Source organism: Xenopus laevis, chromosome 2S, assembly GCF_017654675.1.
Source record: "Xenopus laevis strain J_2021 chromosome 2S, Xenopus_laevis_v10.1, whole genome shotgun sequence".
NCBI classification, from domain to species: domain Eukaryota; kingdom Metazoa; phylum Chordata; class Amphibia; order Anura; family Pipidae; genus Xenopus; species Xenopus laevis.
In genome coordinates, this window is record NC_054374.1 from 50,967,202 (window position 1) to 50,992,508 (window position 25,307).

A 25,307-nucleotide genomic window follows, 5' to 3' on the forward strand; every position below is an offset into this window, starting at 1 on the left:
AACAATCATGAAGGCAAAAAACATGTTCCAAATCAATAAACCATTGACTTTTACATGGCTTCGACACGTTTTAGCTAAAGTATTTTCGGATTCAATTTTTTAACAGTTGGAGTATTATAAATCTCAAAAAAATTTAGTTTTTTCCCCTCTAAAAATTCAAATTTTTTCCCCTTTACAACTCGACCAGAAAAATTTGATGCTTCATTAAGAGGCCTTTAATGTAATACTGAGAATCAAGGGAAGTAATATAATATTAAACTTTAGTGTAATTTACAGTACATTGAACCTGTCAGTAGTGATGAGGAAAAAAAATTTCATCAGGCATGGATACACAACAAAATTCTTCGTTTCACGATCTGCAAATTTTTGCAAAAAAGCCCACTGACTTCAATGTGATTTACACATTTTTCACCATTACGTCCAGTAAAACAGGACAAAGTCGCTCATTATTACTAATCAGTTGTTTCTATGGGGTATATTTATCAAAGAGTGAAGTTAATAGTGACGTTCTGCCACTAGAGTGAAATTCTGCCACTTTCCATTCATTTCTATGGGATTTTTAAAGGCGTATTTATCAAAGGGTGAACTTTCACTTTCACCCATTGATAAATATGCCTTTCAAAATCCCATAGAAATGAATTGAGAGCTGCGGAATTTCACTCTAGTGGCGGAACTTCACGCTTTGATAAATTTAACCCCATGTATGCAACCTGTAAGGGGAACCCTGGAATTTCTACCAAGACCATGCTGGTAGCAGTTCCAGGGTTCCCTTATGTCAATGTGTGCACTTGCGTGCCATTCATTCAACTGGCTGGAAGGGAGCATTGCCATTCGGCACAGATTATTTGGGTTATTGTATGGGAACTGTTATCCAGAAACCTGGGGTTTTCCAGATAATAGATCTTTCCATAATTTGGATCTCCATACCTTATGTCAACTAGAAAATGATGTAAACATTATGTAAAATTATGTAAACTCAAATGATCCAAAGCTGCTACAAATTCAAAACTGAAAATACCCCTGTAAAAATCACGTAGAAGTCAATAGCAGATGATTCCTTTAACAATTTAGTTAAATTAGTTCAATTTAACAAAATTCACATAGACAAATACAAGAGATCCTCTGCACTCAACCCATTATAAATATATTAAGGATATTGAAACATTTTGTGCCTTAAGCTACTAAAAATGCCTTACATTAGAAGATAAACAGAACAATCAATAATCAATAAGATACTAATAGTATTGTAAAAGGTGCATTACTCCGGATGAATCAGGTGATTAAAAACATTGTAGGTACTAATAATCTCACAATCTGTTATTTTTTTTAGGTAATAACTCATAGGGTTTTAAAATGATGAATTGAGAGATACACATTAGCTCAATTATATAATAAATGATGGCATTTCTTCTTTTAGTGAATAGAGCCCAAAGAAAAGTCTTAGCGGTGGGGGATTGAATGCCATATGGAATCCAATGATCTTAGTGCTTTAAAGAACTTATTAAAAACAGCTATTATTTTCATTCTAGCCAAAATAGGGTTGGGATGAGTTGAATCTGGAAGATTTATTCACAAAGAAAATTTCAAAACAGAAGCTCTAATGATAATCCAAATAAACACCAGCCCAATTTTATGGTTTGGGGCTTGGCCATTCTTTAACCATTAAAATTGTTCCATTTCCAAACAAGCATTCCCTAAGAATTATACTATCAGGATGATTTATTTCTGATTAGATGATATCCTGCAATTTAAGTCTGGCATTGCCATTTTTACTATAAGGTACTATTAAAAAAGAAGAAAATGTACTATCCCAAAACGAATAAGGAAGTGTTTCCAGAAAAATAGTTAGGAGCACATAAATTGTATTTGTGGGTCTTAGACTTTGTGTATGGTTTGATAAAATGTAATATTAAACAAGTATCTTTTGTTATTGTTTTGTGACCAAAATCATGTTGCTCCAATGTTACCACTACTAGCTGGGCCGAAAGGCTAACATCTTTCAAAATGTTTTCATTGCGTTTTACCAAAAGTAGCAGCTACAAAATTGCATATGGCAATGTTGGAGCAAGCACATAGTTTGCAAGTGCCCTAGCATTTTGAAGTTACTCTAGATAGGACTGCTGTTGCTGGTGTAGGAATGGGAGAGTGATTCCTCAATTTTAGGATCCCAGGGGGTGGCCATTATTTTTTAAAATGGCAATTTTCTTTTTATGTTTACCCAATGGCACGTGCTACTAAAAAATTATATTATTATGAAAATGGTTTATTTACCTGAAGAAGGTTTTACATATGAGCTGTATTATGCAATATATTTTATTAGAGACTTGCATTAGGGGTTATAGTTTTTCACATGAAATTTTGTCGGTTACACTTATTTGCACTGGAAACCTGAATATGGTATTTACATCTGCAGGTATGTTGCTGTTGTCCAGTGTGGAAAAATCACATCGGAAAAGAGGGCGTGAGCACAGGTGGAGGCATATTCGGCCCATTACCTTCCCTTTTTGGTCACATAGTTTAAGTCCCAGTTAAGCTGCTCAGGGATTGGAAAACTGAGGTTTGAACTGAGAATTGAACTTTACCTCCAGCTCATCCAATCGCCATGCAGCTTTACCGGGACTTAAAATTCTGTGACCAATAAAGGAAGAAAATGTTGTCACTGGAAGAAGATGCAGCCACTTGTACTCCCCCCATACCTTCCAAAGTTGGAAGCTCACTGACAGCAGATGGTCCCTGCTTATCAAGTAAGTGCAACCTCTAACCTCTAAAGTTAACTCTTTATGGTCCATGTAATTTTATGGGGGGGACCCTGGCTACCAATTTTTTTTTAAACTTCTGGGGGGGGGGCACAATTTTTTTTACATGGACATGCAAGGGGGGCCCTGGCCACCAATGTTTTTATAACATGTGGCCATTTTTTAATGGGGGGCCCTGACCACCAATGTTTTTTTAATTTTTTTATTAATGTGGGGGGCCCTGACAGATAATGTTTTTTTTATTAACATGTGGAGGACCCTAGCCACCAATGTTTTTTGTGGGGTGGGGGGCGGACCTGTGAGTGGGACTTGCAGCGGGTGGGCTCAACCCAACTGTCCCAGGAAATGTTGTTGTATGGGGTGCTGTTATTTCTGATGGCAGCCCTGACATTACATTGAGATATCTTGGTCTCAGGAAAGATCGTCTGTGGCCACCTCTCTGGGAGGCATTGCATTACATTGAGATACTATTACAACGAAAGACAAAGTGGTAATGGTAATTATTTCTAGGTTGGTAGTTGGAGATATGGGGCAGCTATTTGGCCCTGTCCATGCCATGTTGAATTTCTTGCCTGCTAACTGGAAATTCAAGGTCACGTACCACGCACATACTGATTTAACTGCAGGGGGGAGAATAGTATACATTAAAAAATCTATGGAATATATTACATATTGTATAATAATCCTAGGTGTTGCTGCCCTAATTGATTAATGATGGGTTCCCAAAATACTGAAACCATGAATGGAAAACTTTTAACTTCCTTCACTTATTGTTTGAGTTCCAAATGGTACTTTGAAGGAGGAGTAATATTGATGGAGGAATGATGTTTCTGATAATAAAGTTGAGGCAGCTGAGACAAACCCTGATTGCATTTATCACCCGTTTATATGCCACAGCATACCTGTGCCGGAAAGTTTTATTTTTCACTACCAATTTTGGAATTTTATATACACAGGAGTATGGTGGTAGCTCTGTATTTTATTGCAGCTATTGTATTCATATGTTGGGAACCCTTGCAGAGGGTGCACCTTATGCTCTTTCAGAGTGAGTACTGTTCTAGATACTCCTAAATGGGGAATGATTTTGGTAATGTCCATTTGGTAATGTCCACAGCAATAGAAACTACAAAAAGAAACTACCTCCATTATATTTGATTAATACACGTAAGCCTAAAAGAGCATGCATCTATTCTAAATGAATGACTTATAAATACATGCTGCAAGAGGGTAAAAAGATTGCACATTACATGGCTCATTTACTAAAGGAGTGCAAATTGCAAAGTGTTAACAGTAGATTTTTTCATTCATGATTCTACATTCAGTGAATTCCAGCATGATTATTCCCAGCACATGCTTGAACAATATTTTTCCCCATTTAGAAAGGTGCCAAAAATTATCACTGATGAGTAAATTGCACACAAATGAGAGCAGGTTAGACCTACAAGAGAAGAGATGGTATGGAACATGGATTTATATTTACATAAACTTACATACACTTACAAAAACTTCAATTGAATGCAGTTTACGTAAATGTGAACCTTGATTGCCTGATAAATTCAGGGCTCCCTTGTGCCAGCATGCATAAAGCCTTGTGCCTCATACACTCAAGAAGGAAATTATGTATACAGCATTCACGGAACACCAGAACTGCCACTTCATTTGTAAAATCTCCCTTCACGCCATTTCATCAGAAGCCAGTATGGCCACACTTAACTGCTCAACAGATTTAAACCATTGTCGGAACCAAGCTTCAGGTTTTACAGGCCTGTTACATAAAATCAGCAAAGGTGGAATACTCAAGTAATTAATCATTTAATTAAAAATAGTAGCTCTATAACACAATATAAGAAATTATCAATTGCACAATATCCCTTAGAATAAATAATAAAGGGTATGATAACACAGAAATACAATGATATAGAAACCATATTGCCCCATGGTAACTTAGCAATAACAAGAGACGTCCCATTCTCTATTGAGGCCTCCGTACTTCTCAATGATTTCTAAATGATAAATTCAAAAGACCGTTCATCTGGAAAGACTTTTATACAAATCACCTCCCCAAACATCACGTCTAGGCTTATCAATGATTTGGAAAGTAACAGAGACCACCCCATTATGTTCCTCCACAATATGCTTTGCTATGGAAAACTGAAAATCTTTCCTCTCCACCACTGAAAGGTATTCTATGATATGGGCACAAGCCATTCCGTACCTTTGTATTTCTACAAAGATGATTGATTTTTACTTTCACCCAATGTGTATAAACGCTTAGAGACCCAAGAAGTTTAATTTCTTTCTTCTTTCACAAGTACAACTGCTATTCACTAGTACAGATGAGCACAAGTAGCCACAAAAGCTACAAAAGGGATTTTTATTCTAACAGTTCTGTGCCTATTTTAGAGTTAAACTTCAACTGAAGCAATATATCTTGTAACAATAATAAGAGTGTGTTAGTAATAAAAGGAAAGAATAATAAGAGAGTGATCACATGGTACAACTGTTTTTGGTACAGACATTACCAGCGTTGCAATGCAAATGCATTTTTGTACTCTTTGGGGCAGATTTACTAAAGGGCGAAGTTGATGTTGCTAGTGAAAATTTGCAAGAAATCCCAACTGCAGGGACATCACCAATTTATTAACAGGCATAGAGGACAATTCTCTAGTGAAAGAGACCAACACTAGTGAAGTTTTGCACCCTTTCGCCAAGTGCAATATCCATCATTCTGATCTGTAATCAATATAAATATATTGATTAGACCGACTGTTGAGCATTAGATTAGAGACGATAGTCACGACAGGAATGTTACACTCATCGCTCTGACGGAATTGCGCTGGTATATAATTCTGCCTGCCAGTGATAGTATATATTACTATCTTTGTGAGATCGCATATGTATATAGTTATGATACGCTTAGCCTAGTAAAGTGTATTATTTGATATTTTTCGATGATAGACAGCATCTATATTTAATGCTAGCTTCATGATCATACGACATGCACTACTAGCTCACGAAGTTCTCGCTTCGTGTGAATACTCAGTAAGACGTCATCTGCAATGGATGCTGCGGATACCATGACAGTTCAGGTCGATATTTAGGTATGCATTATACTATGTTCTATGTGAGACAGAAAGTGGAGGTTTGACATAGATACTCTAGTCTAGTACTCAGAGTATGTTCGCACTTAGTTATCATTTATCGTAGCATCATGATTCCGAGTATAGATGACGATCCATAGACATAAAGTATATCTTAGACTGTGAAAGCGTTCGCTACATATTATATACATTACTATCGATATACTTTATAATGGATCTGTTGATCATTGTGTGTAGAGTAATTTTACCGATTGTGTTGATGAGTTGCACCAGTCGGTTTTAGTACTGTGGAGCATGATTGGTCACATTAGCGCCAGAGCGTCTATTCGGCATCTATGCTGCTTGTATTGCCCACTGATGTACGTAATTTAGATATATCGTTCGCTCACATTCACCGCAGTCGAGTTAGGTAGTTTCTTACAATGTATGGATCAGTATAGTGTCGATAGAGGCCTCCTACATTTGTCACTAATAGTTTTGCTAATAGTTCTCACTGAGTATAGAGAGGAGTTATTTTATTATTTATCTTATAAGGCCCGGTATTTCATGTTGAGTATTCGAAGACAGAGTGATAAATTCGTGTAGTACCAGCGTTATCACTTTAAGAATCAGTGCTTGCAAGTTTTATTGTATGTCTCCCATGCGCCGTTTCGCAGGGCTCCAATTTCTTCAAATTTCCTTATATCCTCAACATACAGTACCTATACCACTCTAATTTTGAAGGTGGTTCCATAGATCGCCAATGTCTAGGGATAAACGCTTTAGCCGCTTGTATTAAAAATAATAATAATTTGTTTTGGATTACCCTCTGATTCCACGTGTCGTAGTGAAGGGTTACCAATACAGGTAAGTTTACTTGTGGGTGTATCAAATCCAACTTCTGCACTTGTTCTCTTATATCCTTCCAATAGGTTTCTATTTTCGAACACGTAAACCACACATGTTTATGTGAACCCTCTCCCTGTTGGCATCGCCAACATATATTGCTAGTTTCCTTAAACATTTGATTTAGTTTTAGAGGGGTATAGTGCCATTGCATTAACAATTTGTAATTTGCTTCTTGCGACCTTGATGCCACAGAACTTTTATGCATAAAAAAAATAAATTTAGAAAAAAAATAAAAATAGAATGGAAAAAATTTACGCCACTGTTTCCTGGCCCGGAGGAGAAAGACCATACTGTCCCATCCTGGCTGGAAAACCCAAAAGTGGTACCAAAAATCTGCAGGGCACATAGAAGCTGACTCCTTGATCAGGTTAGTCTGGAGGTTAAGAGACCCCTTGCAACCTATCCAATTATTTCTCTATAAATTTAATTTTGGAGGTTTATCTTTATAATAAACACAGACCTCAATCCACATCAATTAAATGAAAACCGAGAGAGGAGAAAAAAGGAGAGAAAAAAAAAAAAGGGGGGGGGGAAACCCCTCCTTTCTCTCTCTCTCTCTCTCTCTCTCTCTCTCTCTCCCTTATATCTTTATCACTTTTATTCTTTTGTTGTAAAGTTAAAGTCTTTCAATAATCTGGTTTTAAGCAATCTTGATGTTCTTCTTTGTGTCGAGACTTCTGTCCATTGCTGATCCAACTGTAGATCTAGTCCAACCTCTATGGGTTCACGATCCCACCCAGGTAATGGTATTAACTGTATTTGTAATTTGGTAAACAGATCCTTGGTCTCTCTTGGAGACTTCAACACATACTGCTGGTCATTTTTCATAATTATAAGTGAGACTTCTGTCCATTGCTGATCCAACTGTAGATCTAGTCCAACCTCTATGGGTTCACGATCCCACCCAGGTAATGGTATTAACTGTATTTGTAATTTGGTAAACAGATCCTTGGTCTCTCTTGGAGACTTCAACACATACTGCTGGTCATTTTTCATAATTATAAGTGAGAAGGGGAAACCCCATCTATACTGTATATTCTGGTTTCTCAGATAGTCTGTCAGTGGTTTCAATTGCTTCCTCCTCTGAAGCGTATAACGTGACAAATCCTAGAACAGTTGGATTGACCTAACCCGCCATCAAGCTGCAGCAAGCCACGCCCCTGAATGTTTTGATGAGGCCCCTGAACTCTCTTTCACCAGAGTTTGCTTCACCACCTTAGACCTGGCGAACTGAAAAGATGAAGCTACATCCTCCTCAATCTTATGTCAGTGACATCAGTCATACAAATTTTTTTACCATTTGATGGGCATGCCACATTTTTTTTAGGATGGGCTCAAGACCAGGGCATTAGAGGATCTCTGCCTTTATTTTGCTTCCTTGAACATTCTCAATAATAAGCGGCCACTTCAAGCATTTGCACCATCTCTAATAAAGTCATATATACGATCTATATGAACTCGCCATATTCAAATTGACCTAAGCATTGTACTAACATTTTGTTAGGCAGAAATGAATGTTAGCAAATTTGTTATGAAATGCTTATGTTGATGAATCAACACTAACAAAACCTGACCAGTGTTAGGCTGCAGAGACACAACTTCGCATTTTAGTGAATTAGCGTAGTGGTAGCGAATTTGCGCCTGGCAAAGTGTCATGTGTGTGGTGAAGTCTTCACAAGCGGAGGGAGTACAAAGTCCCAATGGTGCCAAAGGACCAAATCTGACACTATCCTTAGACACCACTGACCTTTCTCTTTGAGGCTGCCTATTTTACCTTTAAGGGACTGTGAGCACTGTTCTGAGGAGCAGGTGTATGTGTATGGAGCAGGTGTATACATGGATGTGTTGTCGTTGCTACGCTTATGGACACATTATTAATAGATAGGTAAAGTTAATTATCCATCCACAAAGCTAGAAACATGTATCCAGCTGTATACATTATACAGAAAAAGGAATGGATCGCACACCTAATTTTGAAAAACCAAATTAATTTATTAGACAAAAAAGAAAAAATAATACAAAAATTACAAAACAAAAATTTTTGTTTTGTAATTTTTGTATTATTTTTTCTTTTTTGTCTAATAAATTAATTTGGTTTTTCAAAATTAGGTGTGCGATCCATTCCTTTTTCTGTTAAATATTATGGAGACCCTTATGGGGAGTCACCTTTGGATCAGAACCCTGTAGTTTATCCAAAGAGGGTGTGCGCCTTCTTTTCTATATTTTGATGTATACATTATACAGTACTGGTCTGCAAGGTGTGTAAGATATCCAAACTTCTTTTTTACATAAAACCTATTCACAGTTACTTAAGCAAAAGATTTATATAATATTATGTGGAATATTAAAGAATCTTACCAAACTGGAATATGTCATTATTTTATGATATGCTCTGTGTTGCCTCAGTGAATACCTCATCCAAAAATACTGCAACTGTAACAGGAAGAAGTGTGGAAGCTAAAGACAGAACTTTGTTCATTAATCCTAACATGTATGTATTTAGGATTACAATCACACATGCTACTAAGAAATATATTATGAAAATGTTTTTTTCCATTAAGCAGAGTTTTACTTTTGAGCTGTTTTATGCAATATATTTTTATATACAACTACATTGTTTAGGGGCAAAGCTTTAGCTTTCCTTTAACTTATGTTTCTCTTTAGCTAGGACTGATAAAATGGCTCAAAAATTTCTGGCTAATTGGCTTATGAGATACATATTTTTGTTATGACTGAGGCTAATCTTTTCTCCTTATTGGAATATTGCAACATTAAGGGGGTTATTTATAGGGAAGCCCTGAATCCAGGATTGGGTTCGGGATTCGGCCAGGATTCAGCCTTTTTCAACAGGTTTCGGATTCGGCCGAATCCTTCTGCCGGGCCGAACCAAATCCGAATCCTAATTTGCATATGCAAATTAGTGGCGTGATGGAAATTGTCTGACTTTTTGTGAAAAAACAAGGAAGTAAAAAGTGTTTTCCCCTTCATATCCTAATTTGCATATGCAAATTAGGATTCAGATTTGGTTGGGTATTTGTCTGAATCTTTCACAAAGGATTCCGGGGTTCGGCCGAATCCAAAAAAGTGGATTCGGTCGAATCCAAAATAGTGGATTCGGTGCATCCCTAGTTATTTATCAAAGTTTGATTTTATCTCAACATTTTTGGACTGTTAGGTCCCCTACTTACTTTTGTAGGTGATCATAAAGCAATAAGTACTATTTTACAAAGAGGTAAAAATAAAGTAGCTCTTTAAAATGATTGTACTTGGTGCTATAGAAAAGCAGACATGCCTCCAATGGAAAGATATGGATAGAAATGATTGGCATGTAAGTGGAAAGTAATTTTTTGATGCCTGCCACAGAAGGTAGAATCTACATCATTACATCAGTTATAGTATTTGAAGGAAAACTATACCCCCAAAATGAACACTTAAGCAACAGATAGTTTACATCATATTAAGTGACATATTAAAGAATCTTACCAAACTGGTATATATACTTAAGTAAATATTGCCCTTTTACAAATCTTGCCTTGAGCCACCATTTCGTGTGCTGCCTCAGAGATCACCTGACCAGAAATACTTCTAACTGTAACAGGAAGAAGTGTTGAAGCAAAAGACAGAACTCTGTCTGTTAATTGGCTCATGTGACCTAACAAGTATGGTTTGTTGGTATGTTTGTGTGCACAGTGAATGGTACGACCCCAGGGGCGGCCTTTATTTTTTTTAAATGGCAATTTTCTATTTATGATTACCCAATGGCACATACTACAAAAAAGTATGTTATTGTGAAAATGGCTTATTTACATGAATCAGTGTTTTACATATGAGCTGTTTAAAGCAATATCTTTTTATAGAGACCTACATTGTTTGGTGGGTATAGTTTTCCTTTAACTGGATTATAATTGATACTGTATGGCACCAAGACATTCTGCAGCACTTTACAGAGATTATACACCATTCTCTGGCCCAGCGGAGCTTCCAGTCTAAGGTTCCTATTAATTTCACACAAACATACAGTAGGGTCGAACCAGTTAAACTGCTTTTAGGTTTTATGAATGTGGGCAGAAACCTATGACTTTTCTTTAGCTATAATTTTCCCTTCACCATGGAACTGAATGTCTGCTGTATGTGTCTGGCAGCTGTAGTATATTTGTAGTAAAAAATTAAACACCACTCCAAGATATACTTTAGTAAAATTGGATGACTGTGGGTTTAAAATTACACAAATATATATACATATATGTTTGTATGTATGTATGTATAGCTATCTGTCTTGAGAAACAATCCTTTTTGATCCATCATTGTTTGATTGAGTTCATTTGACTTTATTAAGTATATATATCCTATGGATATATGTCATAGGAAAAGGGCAGGTGTGTGGCTATAAAGAATCCCAAAACAAAAGAAAGTTGAAGCATAAAGAATTGTTTTATGAGTGGAGAGTTGAAAAATGTGTCCTGATGTGTCAATTGGATCATGCACTGTCCTATATACAGGGCAGCATGACCACCACCAGACTGACATCCCTAATCTGTCCCTGTAAATGCATGCCACCATACTGACATCTCACACTATAGCATTGGTGCAATATGCCACCTATATTAGTAAGTAGCCCTGATTAGCCATACCTGATAATCCGAATCCTTGCCCACTTTCATGTAAGCGCTGCTCCCTTTTAGGTTTACCCATGGACAAAGGGATAGATCAATAGGGAATTACAAATGTGGGAGTCATAGATGCATAACCTGTAAACATATGAATGTATCCAAGAAATTTAGGTCGACAGTGACAGGGAGAGAGTTTGACATTAAGGGGTACATTATTGTAACATCACTTTTGTGATCTACCTGATCACGTGCTTGAAGTGCAGGAAACAGTATGTCGGCTGCACAACGAGAAAACTTAAGGAAAGAGCAAGGGAGCATATTAGTCAGATAAAAAATCCTCGGACAACAGAAAAGAGTAATATTAATGGACACTTTGCAATATGTAATGGGGGAGATATAAATCATTTCTCCATTCAAGGGATAGAGAGAGTAAGACTGGGAGTAAGAGGAGGAGACCAGCTTAGACTACTGGAGAGGAGAGAGGTGGTCTATTGGTTTTTTCATTTAGGAACACGCTTAACCTTAGGACTTAACTATGAATTTGACGTTACTTGCTATATTTGAACTAGCTAAATACATAGACTTGTTGCAATTATCAGTTATAACATAAAAAGGAAACTCTTTTGATAAACATATTGACGGTTCCTATAGCTAATAATGTTTGCAAAGTAACCAATGTGTGTACTAATTTTAGACTTATTCATATTATATTTCACATGAATTTAACTAAGTGTGTTAAAAACTAAATTTGTTACTCTATAACACCACTGAAGATACATGGATTAAGATACATATGCCCCACAGTGGAAGCTATGGGAAGATATTGAGAATATAGGGTTAATCCCCATTGAATGTCGATTGGTTTCAAACTTAATGGGAGGGGTTAACAGTAGTGATGGGCGAATTTGCGCAGTTTCGCTTCACAGAAAAATTCGCGAATTTCGCGAAACGGCGAAAAATTCGCGAAACGGCGCCAAAATTTTTTTGACGCCGGCGAATTTTTGATGCGAATTTTCACGGGCGTTTCGCGAATTTATTCGCTGGCGGCGAATCGCGCAAATTTGCCGCAAATTCGCGCCTGGCGAATAAATTCGCCCATCACTAGTTAACAGGGTACAAATACTAGTTGAAACATGCTGTTAACAGAGTCACCTATGATTAAGTGCCGGAGGGTACGAAACGCATAAGGTGGACCATGTGGGGTCAGTATGTATCCCTTTTTTAATGTAACTTAAATAAATATTTTTGTTTTAACTATTGAAAAGCCTTGGGACATATATCTTTTGATATAAATTTTTTTGTACGTTGATTGCCTACGGAACTGGGGCGAGTCCCTTTGGCTTAATGCTTATAGAGATTAATTGTGGACTCCCATTCAAAGATTGACAAAGGGATAGATAGGCAAGGTTTTCCTCTGTCCCCTGTTTTTATTTTAATTTCATGAAAATTCGTGAATAAAAACTACATTTGAAAACTCATGGCCATTTCGTACTTGTACTTGCTAATTTATGACAAAACGCATAACATATAAAGGTAAAACTACACTCTCCAGGTAAAGTCAGGTTTGTAGGACCTGTATTTTTGTAATTTTGTCCTTCTCTAGAGTCTAAATTACAGCATAAATATAAACTGAGCTTACTTAGAATTTAGAATTTCAGGAACTTTGCCAATTTGATACACTACAGAGTGAGTAGCAGATTCAATGTGTCAACTCTTTCTTCCGTGGGATTCTCTGTGGAGAAATAAACTTTGCATAGGGTTGGAAGTGGAAGTATTTGGACAGATGATAATGCTCATCACTTCTCCGATTAATTATGCCCTGATGCAAATTGCAAATTTGGAGAAAGAATTCAGACAGTTATCTTCTGCTGACAGTTATCATTGCATAGGACAGATTGGTGCTCAATTACTCAAAACACTAAAACACACTCAGTTTGATCTATAGTAAGTTAATAAATACTGTATGTAACTTGCTGCCCCCTATAAAGGAATAACTGATGATGGAGATGATCCTTGATCACATTGCAGAAATCTTCAGTTCAGCAAATGTCCCCTTCATGAAGCTTCAGTTATGCTGATGTAACAGACAATGTCATCATGAACGACAAGGTTATCTCACAAAGAGCTGAAGCATGACTCACAGAGTACAAATTTAATGTATGTCTCCTGATTCACTTAGATAACAGTTGCATGTTCCAAGGAACAATCAGTAGTGGTGACACAGATTAGAAAAGTGTCATGATTATATTTGTTAGGTCTAAATTATGTCACATAAAGAGTAAAATTCTCGAAACACAATGGGCAACCAATGTTTTCTCACTCCAAATGCATTAAAGTCAATGGTTATTTTTCTTGTGCTGACTTTTTTGTCTCAGCAACTTTTTTGTCCAAATGCATTAAAGACAAGGGAAGTAAATTTTTTTCTTTTGGTGAGTTTTTTGTCTTGGCCATTTTTGTCATAGTGACTTTTTTTGCCACAGCAAAATTTTTCATGAAAGATTTTTGCAAAAAAAAAAAATTTGCTGATGGGGAAATGCAGAATTTCACAGTGAATCGATGCCTGGCAAAAAAAATTCGCTCATCACTACAACTATGTGATAGATTTTAGCTGAACAAATACATTTTAGCCAAACTGAACACATATGCTTTACTAGATTGGTCTGGTTTAATCACGAAGTAAGAGTTTTGTGTGAAAACACCAACGTTTGTATTAATTCTGACCTGAGCATGCAGTTTGTAAAAACTTTGCACAGAAGTTTAAAATGTGCTGCTCACATAGCTGAGAAAGAATACAGGGAACAATGATTGAAGTAATGAAATATACAAAAACATTCTACTGAGGAATTTAGTAGGGATGCACTGATTCCAGGATTGGGTTCTGGATTCAGCCAGGATTCTGCCTTTTTCAATTCAACCGAATCCTGCTACCTGTCCGAAATGAATTTGAATCCAAAGTTGGATATGCAAATTAGGGTGGGAGGGAAATCTCGTGCCTTTTTGTCACAAAACAAGGAAGTAAAAATGTTTTCCCTTTAACACAACTAATTTGCATATGCAAATTAGGATTCGGTTCGGTATTCGGCTGAATCTTTCGCGAAGGATTCAGTGGTTCGGCCAAATCCAAAATAGTGGATTCGGTGCATCCCAAGAATTTAGTCAATGTTTTTTTTTTTTGCTCTAGATTACTGTAAGTCACATTTAGGGCTTTTATAATCAAATATATAACCTCTGGGGTAAAGGGGATTTGAACTTTACTGGACCAGGGAAACTGATGGGTAACATGGCTAAAAAGAAAAAAAGATTCACCACTTAACTAGTGATTGGGGATAAGTATCTATGGGTTCTGTATGTATGTTTATGCAGCAAAGATGTTTATAGGGGTCCTTATTTTGCACCCATAAACCTCTATATTACACTACTGTTTACATTGGATATTCTGTAGTAGCAAATCTGTTAAAACTAGTTGCCAATAAAAATATTTTCTAATAATAAATTTCAGTCATGAATTGATTTTATCTACTACTGAGAAGTGAAAATGTTTTAAAATGAGGTCCAGCTGTACTGGTTCATGAGAAGAAAAGAAGAGGGTTTCTTTCAACTTGTGAAAAGGCCACAGCACAGAAGATAATAGTGAATCTAAGTAGTTGAGAACCAAGAAGGTTGCTCGTTGTAGTTGTATGAAAATCTTCCATATGGTATGGAATTGGCGAGGAAGGAGGGGGGACAGTATTTACTGTTATTACTTATGTAAGAATATATTGAACAGATGTAAGAATTTATTGAGTAGGGATATTGGATATCATTCATCTGGCACAGAATTGTTCACATTTGAAGAGTTTTTAATGGGCGATAAATATCAAGCAAATAATGAGTAGACCCAACCTTGAAATATCCAAATGCATTATCATGTGTTCTATTCACAGAAATAGAATGGACTGCCAGTACAGGTGCAAATAAATAATGATAACTGTCGTCAAATGTGCAGTTTAAAGGATAAGTAAACCTTTAAAAACGGAATGTAAAATTGGAAGCACTTTTCCAATGTACAGGTGTGGAATTCGTTATCCGGAAACCTTTTATCCAAGAAGTTCTGAATAACGGAAAGGCTGTCTCCCATAGGCTCTGTTATAATCAAACAATCCAAATTTTTAAAAAATTATTACCTTTTTCTTTGTAATAATAAAACAGTAGTTTGTACTTGATATAAACTAAGATATAATTAATCCTTATTGGAAGCAAAACCAGCTTATTGGGTTTATTGTGAATATACTCACAATTCGACTTGGAGGTTACTTTGCATGGATAATATTTGATGGAATGGTTCTGACCCAAAAATTCTAATTGTATTCGATTCATGCAAATGAAATTTTTTTCTTCCAAAAAAAAACAAAAAAACTCCAATGTCAGCAAGGCTATTAACATCTCCAAATGACGGACCTCTGCCATTGACTTGTACATAAACTCGGCAGGTTTTAGGTGGCGAATATTCGAATTAGGACTGTTTCCATTGTCGAGGTGTGATAGCTCTCACATTCAATTTTACATTCGAATAGGGATTAAAATTCGAATGTGTGAATTTTTAAACTCAAAAAATTTGAATTCAAATTGACTATTTGAAACTTGATAAACATGATTTTCTAGTAGACTTAAGGTATGAAGATCCAAATTACAGAAAGATCAGTTATCTGGAAAACCTCAGGTCCCGAGCAATCTGGATAACAGGTACCACACCTGTACGTGAAAATTAAATAAAAGCAGTGCAACATGCTGGCCAGAATGCTTTTTTTTTGTTCTGGGTATAAAAATCTGTACATTGTATCATGGACTGTTGGTTTCAAGATAGATTTCTCAATCAAAACCAGACATTGAATATGACACACAAAAAAAGGCAGTGAAAGTCTGCACACACTGAAACACTTAGCTTGGGAACAATGTGCTGTTGTTGTGCTCATATTAATTGTTAGACTGAGAGGGGCTGGCATGTAATGAAAAGCAGCAATAACTGTACATTGGCATTTTGATGTGTATGTAGACGTATAACCCCAGATTGCCCATTACCTAAGTAATATTTGACTTTATTGGGCGTCAGCTGCCACAGGGGAAATTGTCATTGCAAACAAAACTATAACTGAATGTCACTGCAGTAAAAATGATCTTCCTGTGCTAGATTAGAAAAGTATTCAAGAGTATATATTAGCAAATCTCTTGCTTAATCCTATTATAATGCACTTTCTTTAATCTATTATAGGAACCATATTCACAGTCATCATTAGGGTGCATGGTTTGAAATAGCACTATGTCATTCAAGTCCAGGGCATTAAATATTTGCATTAAAATATTTAATATTAGCAGTAGTGAAAAGTTCCCCTTTTCACTACTGAAGAGATTTCCAAATGTAAATCATGGTCTGCACAATTGTTAGCATTGCTGCCTTGTGCTCTGGGGTTTTGGGGCTGAATCTGACCCAGGATCTTTCTGGGTACACTAGGGGGTAGATTTATCAAGGGTTGAATTTAAAACTCTAATTTGAATTTTTTTTACGGTCAAAACAAATTCAACTAGAGAGTTATTCAAATTCTATTTGAGTTTTTCAAAAAATGTGAATTTCGAGATTTATTATATTCTGTCCCTTTAAGACCCTTGATAAATGTGTCTCCAAATTTTGTGTAAGTTTGTATTTCTTACTTCAAGCCAAAAACCTTCTGCTAACATAATGGTCCTCATACCACAGAGACTTTGGGTAGATAGCATAGTTACATAGTTAATTTGGCTTGAAAAAAGTCCATTAAGTTCAGCCCTTCCAAATGATACACCTATACACTTACTTATACAGACAGATCTATACACTTGCATATATAAAATATATATACTAATACTTATACTATGTCAAGGATTAGTAGGGGGCACTGTGGAGGCAGCAGGAGGAAGGTGAGTCATTTAGGCAAGAGCTGGCTGAACCCATGGGACACAGACAGGAAAACGGCAGGAACAGGCTAACGAGGCCGATGAGTCAGACTGGAACAGGTGCAGAGCGGAAAGGGCGAAGATCAGGACTGGACTAGACAGGATGAAGAGGGCAATGAGTCGAACAGACTGGATAGGAACAGGATGGAGCAGGAGTGGAACAGGAGAAGATTGGATGGGACAGGACGGTGTGGTCGTAGATCGGGAGCCAACTTAAATATGGGATAGGACGGTGCGGGCATAGATCAGGAACAGACTAAAAGGATGGGACAGGACGGTGCGGGCATAGATCGGGAGCAGACTGAAAGGATGGGACAGGAGGGTGTGGGCATAGATTGGATCAGACTGGGGATTGAATTCAGAAGGACTGAAGCAGAAGGACTGGAGCAGATAGCAGGAGAGGGAAGAAAAGGCAGAGCAAGAAACAGAGTGAGAAGAGGGAAGATATAAGACAGGGTACAGGTACAAAAACTATATATATATATATATATATATATATATATATATATATATATATATATATATATAAAGTGACAGTATGCACAACCTTTGTCTAACTATGGTACTAGCACTTCATTATTTTGATGAACTGTTACGTTTGGGAATTATGCCATATTTAAACCTTGCACTGTCACAATAAATATATTGCTGTACCTAATTATATATATACAGTTTGAATTCACTAATGTATTAAGTTATTTTATGTTGTCACTTTATGGCATACTAACCTTTTACACTTTATATTTCACTTTTATGACTATCCTTAATGATTCATAATCTACTGTTAAGTGCCATGAATTTCACCATATCCTGAAATATTTAATCTGTTATAAGACAATGAACTATTAGGATACAGGATGGTGTTGAATGAATATATATGCTGAATATTGTAAAATTGCTCCCTAATACCCTTGAGTGAATGTTTGTTCTGCTGACATATGCATTAAAATGCTGGCTTATGTCCCTGATTGTTACTGCTGTTTCCCGAATGTATAATCAGTGTATATACAAGAAGCGATTTCACTAGTTGCTAGGATATGCTAGACGCCAATATTCAGTACATTGTCGCTAGGAAAATTATGCCTATAGCGTGCCACATCATGATGCTGGATCAGGTATCCAGGGAAGTGACGCTGGTGGATGTGACGTCACATATGGAGCGCATGAACACAAAGATTCCTGTTCCTAATTGAATGGGGTATTTATACCTTAAATGGTTGAGCATACATAAGAATCCCCCTTGACAAAGGCTTGTGTGCAGAAATGTTGGGGTGTTCTCATTCTTTGACAAAGTGTATCTGTCCCTTGTGGTTTGTTGCTCTTTTTTGCTTTGAACTTACAAAACTGGTGGTATGTATATGCTCATTAGTACTATTATGTTTAAATAGTCTTTTAAGATATTGATTTACCTGTTGTACCTTTTTTATCTATATAAAAGAAATTTACCTTATACCACAATTTTTTGTATATTATTTATAGTGTGCAAACCAATTACATGTGACATTACGTTTTTGGGCTACTTGTTGATGGTATCCCTGGGTTAACAGCATCTTTTACATTTGATGCTTTACTCCCAAAAAAATCTTCTTTTTGTTGCTTGGAGTGCCCTCCTTTGTTCTATGTTTCAGGGAATTGGTACAAGTCAGAACAGTACAGGAAGCAGAAACAGGCAAAGCAAGGCCAGGTCAAGACAGAAATAGGTAAAGGCAAGGTTAAAAATAGGACTGGAGCAGAACCAGGAGGGAAAGACAAGGCAGGAACCGAACAAGGTAAGGTAATGAGCAAAGATTCAAGGTAAGGCAGGACAAGACAGGACAAGGAAAGGCAAGGAAAGGAGGCTAGAGCTGGAACTCTTAGCTAGGGGTGATGCCACAGTGCTAGTTTGGGAAGCCAATGCTCAGGCAAGGAGTGTTTGGAGGGCTGGCCTCAAATAGGGCAGAGTCAGCCCTGATTGGCTGACTGCAAACCAATCAGGCTGCTGCTGGGCTAGAGCTGCAAAGGCCAAGTAACATATAGTGAGCAACCCTACAGACTGTTCACCTGGCCCAGTGGTTAAAGCATTGATCTAGAAACCCAAAGGTCCCTGGCTTGAACCCCAGCAGAGCCTTACACTAACTAGCTGTAGATCTTAAGACAATAGTCTTGGATATTATGTTTGTCCAAGAAGTCATCTAAGCCATTGATATTTATCTGTGGGGGATATCTGTCTATAATCCCCTTCAATGTACTTGTAAAGAGTAATCATGTTCCCTCACAAGCTATTGTGTCTATTCTAATAATTTAAATCATCCATCCCCTTTACCAGTTTAGTTGATCTTTTCTGCACTCTCTCCAACTCAGCAATATCCTTTTTAAGAATGGAGCCCAAAACTGCACTGCATATTCAAGATGAGGCAGTACCAGGGACCTATAAAGAGGCAACATTATATGTTCATTCCCCAATGAAATAATTTTTTTATGCAAGACAGAATTTTGCTTTTGTAGCCTCTGAATGACACTTCCTAGAATTAGAATCATTGTTATCCACAAAATCTCCAGATCCTTCTCAATTAAAGGAACAGTAACACCAACAAATTAAAGTGTTTTAAAGGAAAGTTAATAAAATGTAGTGTTGTGCTGCTGCAAAACTGGCACATTTGCTTCAGAAAAGCAACTATATTTTATATAAACAAGCTGCTGTGTAGCCATAGGGGCAGCCATTCAAGAACAGGACACATTGTAGATAACAAATAAAGAATTCCATTGTATGCTAAAGAGCTTATTTGTTATTTGCCATGTATCCTGTGCATTTTCCCCTTTTTCAGCTTTGAATGGCTGCCCCATGGCTGCACAGAAGCTTGTTCGTATAAACTATAGTTGAGTTTCTTAAGCAAACACACCAGTTTTACCAGTGCAGCACAAAAGTACATTATACTTTCATTACTTTAGGACACTTTAATGTGTTGGTGTTACTGTTTCCTTTAAGGATATTGATATTAATATTTTTAGAAAAAATAGAGACAGTACTTACAATACCCACTCCAGGTCATAAATAAACAAATTAAAAAGCAAAAGGACCAAGAACAGACCCCTGCAGTATTCCACTAAACAATGGTCCAATTAGAATATGCTCCATTTACCACCACTCTATCCTTCAGTCAAATACAAACATTATGTTCCAGGCCAATATTCATTAATTTGAACAATAACATTCTGTGTGGTACGGTATCAAATGCTTTAGCAAAATCTAAGTAGATCACATCCACTACGACCCAGAGTCTAAGTTCATGCTCACCATAACTAATAGTATTGTGATTTGCTGATATTTAAGAATCTTATCCCTTATTACCTCTTCCAAAAGCTTTCCTACCATTGTTTAGACCTACACATTCTGTGTGGTACGGTATCAAATGCTTTAGCAAAATCTAAGTAGATCACATCCACTATCCACTATCCACTGATGTCAAACTAAAAGACCTATAGTTTTTAGGCTGAGAACAGGATACTGTTTTGAATCTTGGCACCATGCCAGACCACAAGGAATCTTGAAAAATTAAAGGGATACTGTCATGGGAAAAAAAAAAATTCAAAATGAATCAGTTAATAGTGCTGCTCCAGCAGAATTCTGTGCCGAAATCCATTTCTCAAAAGAGCAAACAGATTTTTTTATATTCAATTTTAAAATCTGACATGGGGCTAGACATTTTCTCAATTTCCCAGCTGCCCCAGTTATGTGACTTGTGCCTGCACTTTAGGAGAGAAATGCTTTCTGGCAGGCTGCTGTTTTTCCTTCTCAATGTAACTGAATGTGTCTCAGTGGGACATGGGATTTTACTATTGAGTGTTGTTCTTAGATCTACCAGGCAGCTGTTATCTTGTGTTAGGGAGCTGCTATCTGGTTACCTTCCCATTGTTCTTTTGTTTGGCTGCTGGGGGGAAAAAGGGAGGGGGTGATATCACTCTAACTTGCAGTACAGCAGTAAAGAGTGATTGACGTTTATCAGAGTACAAGTCACATGACTTGGGGCAGCTGGGAAATTGACAATATGTCTAGCCCCATGTCAGATTTCAAATTTGAATATAAAAAAATCTGTTTGCTCTTTTGAGAAATGGATTTCAGTTCAGAATTCTGCTGGAGCAGCACTATTAACTGATTCATTTTGAAAAATGTTTTTTTTCCCATGACAGTATCCCTTTAAGTAAAGAAGTTTGACAGTTACAAGCTTTTTAGTACCCTGGAGTAAATACCATCTGGCCAAGTCCTTTCTTTACATTTACATGTTCTAGTTTATTTTGAATTTCCTCCTGGGTCACATTCAGCAGTATACTGATCAAATATTTTCTCTATAAAGCAATGTGTGTAATGTATAGTCTTGCATTTGATAATATTACTTTTATCTAAGTAGATCACATCCACTACGACCCAGAGTCTAAGTTCATGCTCACCATAACTAATAGTATTGTGATTTGCTGATATTTAAGAATCTTATCCCTTATTACCTCTTCCAAAAGCTTTCCTACCATTGTTTAGACCTACACATTCTATGTGGTACGGTATCAAATGCTTTAGCAAAATCTAAGTAGATCACATCCACTACAACCCAGATTCTAAGTTCATGCTCACCATAACTAATAGTATTGCGATTTGCTGATATTTAAGAATCTTATCCCTTGTTACCTCTTCCAAAAGCTTTCCTACCATTGTTTAGACCTACACAGCTGGGAAATTGACAATATGTCTAGCCCCATGTCAGATTTCAAATTTGAATATAAAAAAATCTGTTTGCTCTTTTGAGAAATGGATTTCAGTTCAGAATTCTGCTGGAGCAGCACTATTAACTGATTCATTTTGAAAAATGTTTTTTTCCCATGACAGTATCCCTTTAAGTAAAGAAGTTTGAAAGTTACAAGCTTTTTAGTACCCTGGAGTAAATACCATCTGGCCAAGTCCTTTCTTTATTTAGTTTATTTTGAATTTCCTCCTGGGTCACATTCAGCAGTATACTGATCAAATATTTTCTCTATAAAGCGATGTGTGTAATGTATAGTCTTGCATTTGATAATATTACTTTTCTTTTTATTATGGTGGCACAGCAGTATTTGCGGTATTTGAGAAGGAACCCATCATGCCTGCCATTGTATCGTCAGGGAATACCATGGAGATGTAGCTTATGGTATAAAAGCTACAAAAGGTAGGCTACACCCTGATATGAGAAATGCTGTACATTTTAGTGACCTTAGGATGCTGAACTAATTTAAAAATCAACAACCTTGTGGAAGCAGACTTCAGGGCTATCAATTCTCTCCGGTATATTTTTTCCTCTTGCTGGCCCCTCTCTTTGTGTTGACAGATTTTAAAAATGTTTTTAAAGTTTCCTTTGCTTGACTTACTTGTTCTTTTGAACAACTCCCCTCACTGATCTGTCACAGAGTGGTAACAACTAAAAAAAATAAAGAAGACAGTATTATTTCAACCTATTAAAATCTGTCTATAAACATACATAAAAATGCATACAAACTGCGTAAAAATAAACCAGTAGTTAGGAATAATACATTGAAAGTTGGTGGCCACTACAAGATGGAAGAAAAAAAGGTTGGTTACAATGCAGTTGGGTTGTAGCAGGGGACTATCCTAACTGGATGCCTAAGCTCAATAGAATATAGACTAATTTCCCCCATAAACACAGACTTTCTAACCTTTCAGTCTCTCATGCTGTTCTAATTTAGACTGTTCTGTCCCACTGCTATTTTGCTTAGACTTCTTTCAGTATGTTTATGAAGAAATATTTAAATTCAGAAATAATATAGCCTTTTAGAGTTGGTGACTGACATTATTAGAGGTATGTGTTTCTATATTATACTGACAGGGATTGGATTCCAGTTTGGTTTCTTATGCTGAATCTTAGATCTGAAATATGTTTTGGCAGAAGCCCAAAGATTCTATATAGATAGCTAATGGTTATCTGAAGAGACCAATGCTTGAAAAACTGGAACGCTATACTTAGTTGTCAAATATGATGGTCAAAGATTTTACTCCACACATCTACATATGTATGCATTTATGTATTTTTTTCTCTTTTATTATTTTTTTTTAGAGCAGCTCTTAAAGGTTAGCCTTAAATTGTGCATATTTTTGGCACTGTAAAAGGTATAATTTTATTTTGTTGGTTATGTCAAAGACTCTAATTTCTAACAGACAATGACATTTTAAGGATTCATATAAACTTGAAAATAAGTGCAAAGTGGTTGTTTTTTCCCCCACAAGTTATCTGTGGTATAAAATTTAAAGAATTGTACATTTCAGTCTAACATTTGGAATCAAAAGACATGAATAAAAAACCACGGAAAGGTAATTTGCATTTCAGTACTGTAAAATGGAACAGACCCTAAGCAAGACTTTGCAAGTACAAAATGCCAGGCTTCATATTTCTCTGTCACAAGAATACTTCTCCTTCTATTATAAAGAAAACTATACAACTTTTCATTTAATTTTTTTTTCAATATATTGCATTTTCATTAAAAAGAAGCAAATGAAGGATTTATGTTGGTTTTTACTGAGACTAATCCTTGCAGATTGTGCATGTAATTTAAAATTGCAATATAAAATGATTAATTGTGATACCTACACTATGTTTTAATTATGGCTCTTAATGATGGTAATCCTTTGCTAGTGTATGTCATAGACATATTACCAGTATAGTCTGACATGTTAAAGATACTGAATTTTTTTTTCCAGAAATATTTAAGTATCATACAGAAGGATGCCCCAGTGAATTCCTATGAAGGTGAGATGGATGGCTGCTGTGATAATACCTTAATCCTTCATCATCCTTTTAAATCCCTCATTCGGAATTTAGAAAAGTCAGTTTTATTAGATTTCAGTCCTCTTATCACTTTCTGGATCTGCTGTTTTTCATTTGGAAGGGGATTGAGTTGTTTTGATTTTACCTTTTTTAATAAAATCCAAATCATTTGCTAATATCATATTACAATATATGTATTGCTTTACCTGGCTAGTAGAGCTTATAATCATTTTAAATGAGTATGCTGAAGGTCACAAAAAACTGACACAAAAAACAAAGATAAGCTCCTGAATGATACATCTAGGATAGGAATGACCGGGGAATATTTTTTAAAATATGTTAATAGTAAAAAAATGCAGCAGGAAGGGGTGGGACCTTTAATGTCAGAGGGGGGGGTCAGCTGGTTTATGAAAACAAAATAAAAGCGTAGATTCTGAACTCATATTTTTCGTCTGTCTACACAACTGAGGAATCAGTTAATGAAGGTTTCCTTCTTAATAGTCCTAATTCTAGTAATACAACTAATGATGCATGGTTCACAAATGAGGAAATTCAAAAGAGACTAGAACATGTTAAAATAAACAAAGGTCTGGGGCCAGATGGTATTCATTCCAGGGTAATTAGCGAGCTTAGCTCTGTGATTGCCAAACCTCTTTACTTAATTTTTCAGGATTCATTGTGGTCTGACATAGTGCCGAGAGACTGGCAAATTGCTAATGTGGTGCCGCTATTCAAAAAATGATCCCGTTCTCAGCCTCAAAACTATAGGCCAGTTAGTCTGACGTCAGTGGTAGGAAAGATTTTGGAAGGGTTTATTAAAGGAAAACTATACCCCCCAAACAATGTAGGTCTCTATTAAAAGATACTGAGTAAAACAGCTCATATGTAAAACCCTGCTTCATGTAAATGAACCATTATCATAATAATATACTTTTTTAGTAGTATGTGCCATTGGGTAATCATAAATAGAAAATTGCCATTTTAAAAAATAAGGGCCGCCCCCAGAGATCGTAAGATTCACTGTGCACACATACAAACCACATGTAAGGTCACATGAGCCAATTAACAGACAGAGTTCTGCCTTTTGCTTCCTCACTTCTTCCTGTTACAGTTAGAGTTGTAGTATTTCTGGTCAGGTGATCTCTGAGGCAGCACAGATAGAGTCACGAAATGGTGGTTCAAGGCAAGAGATGTAAAAGGGCAATA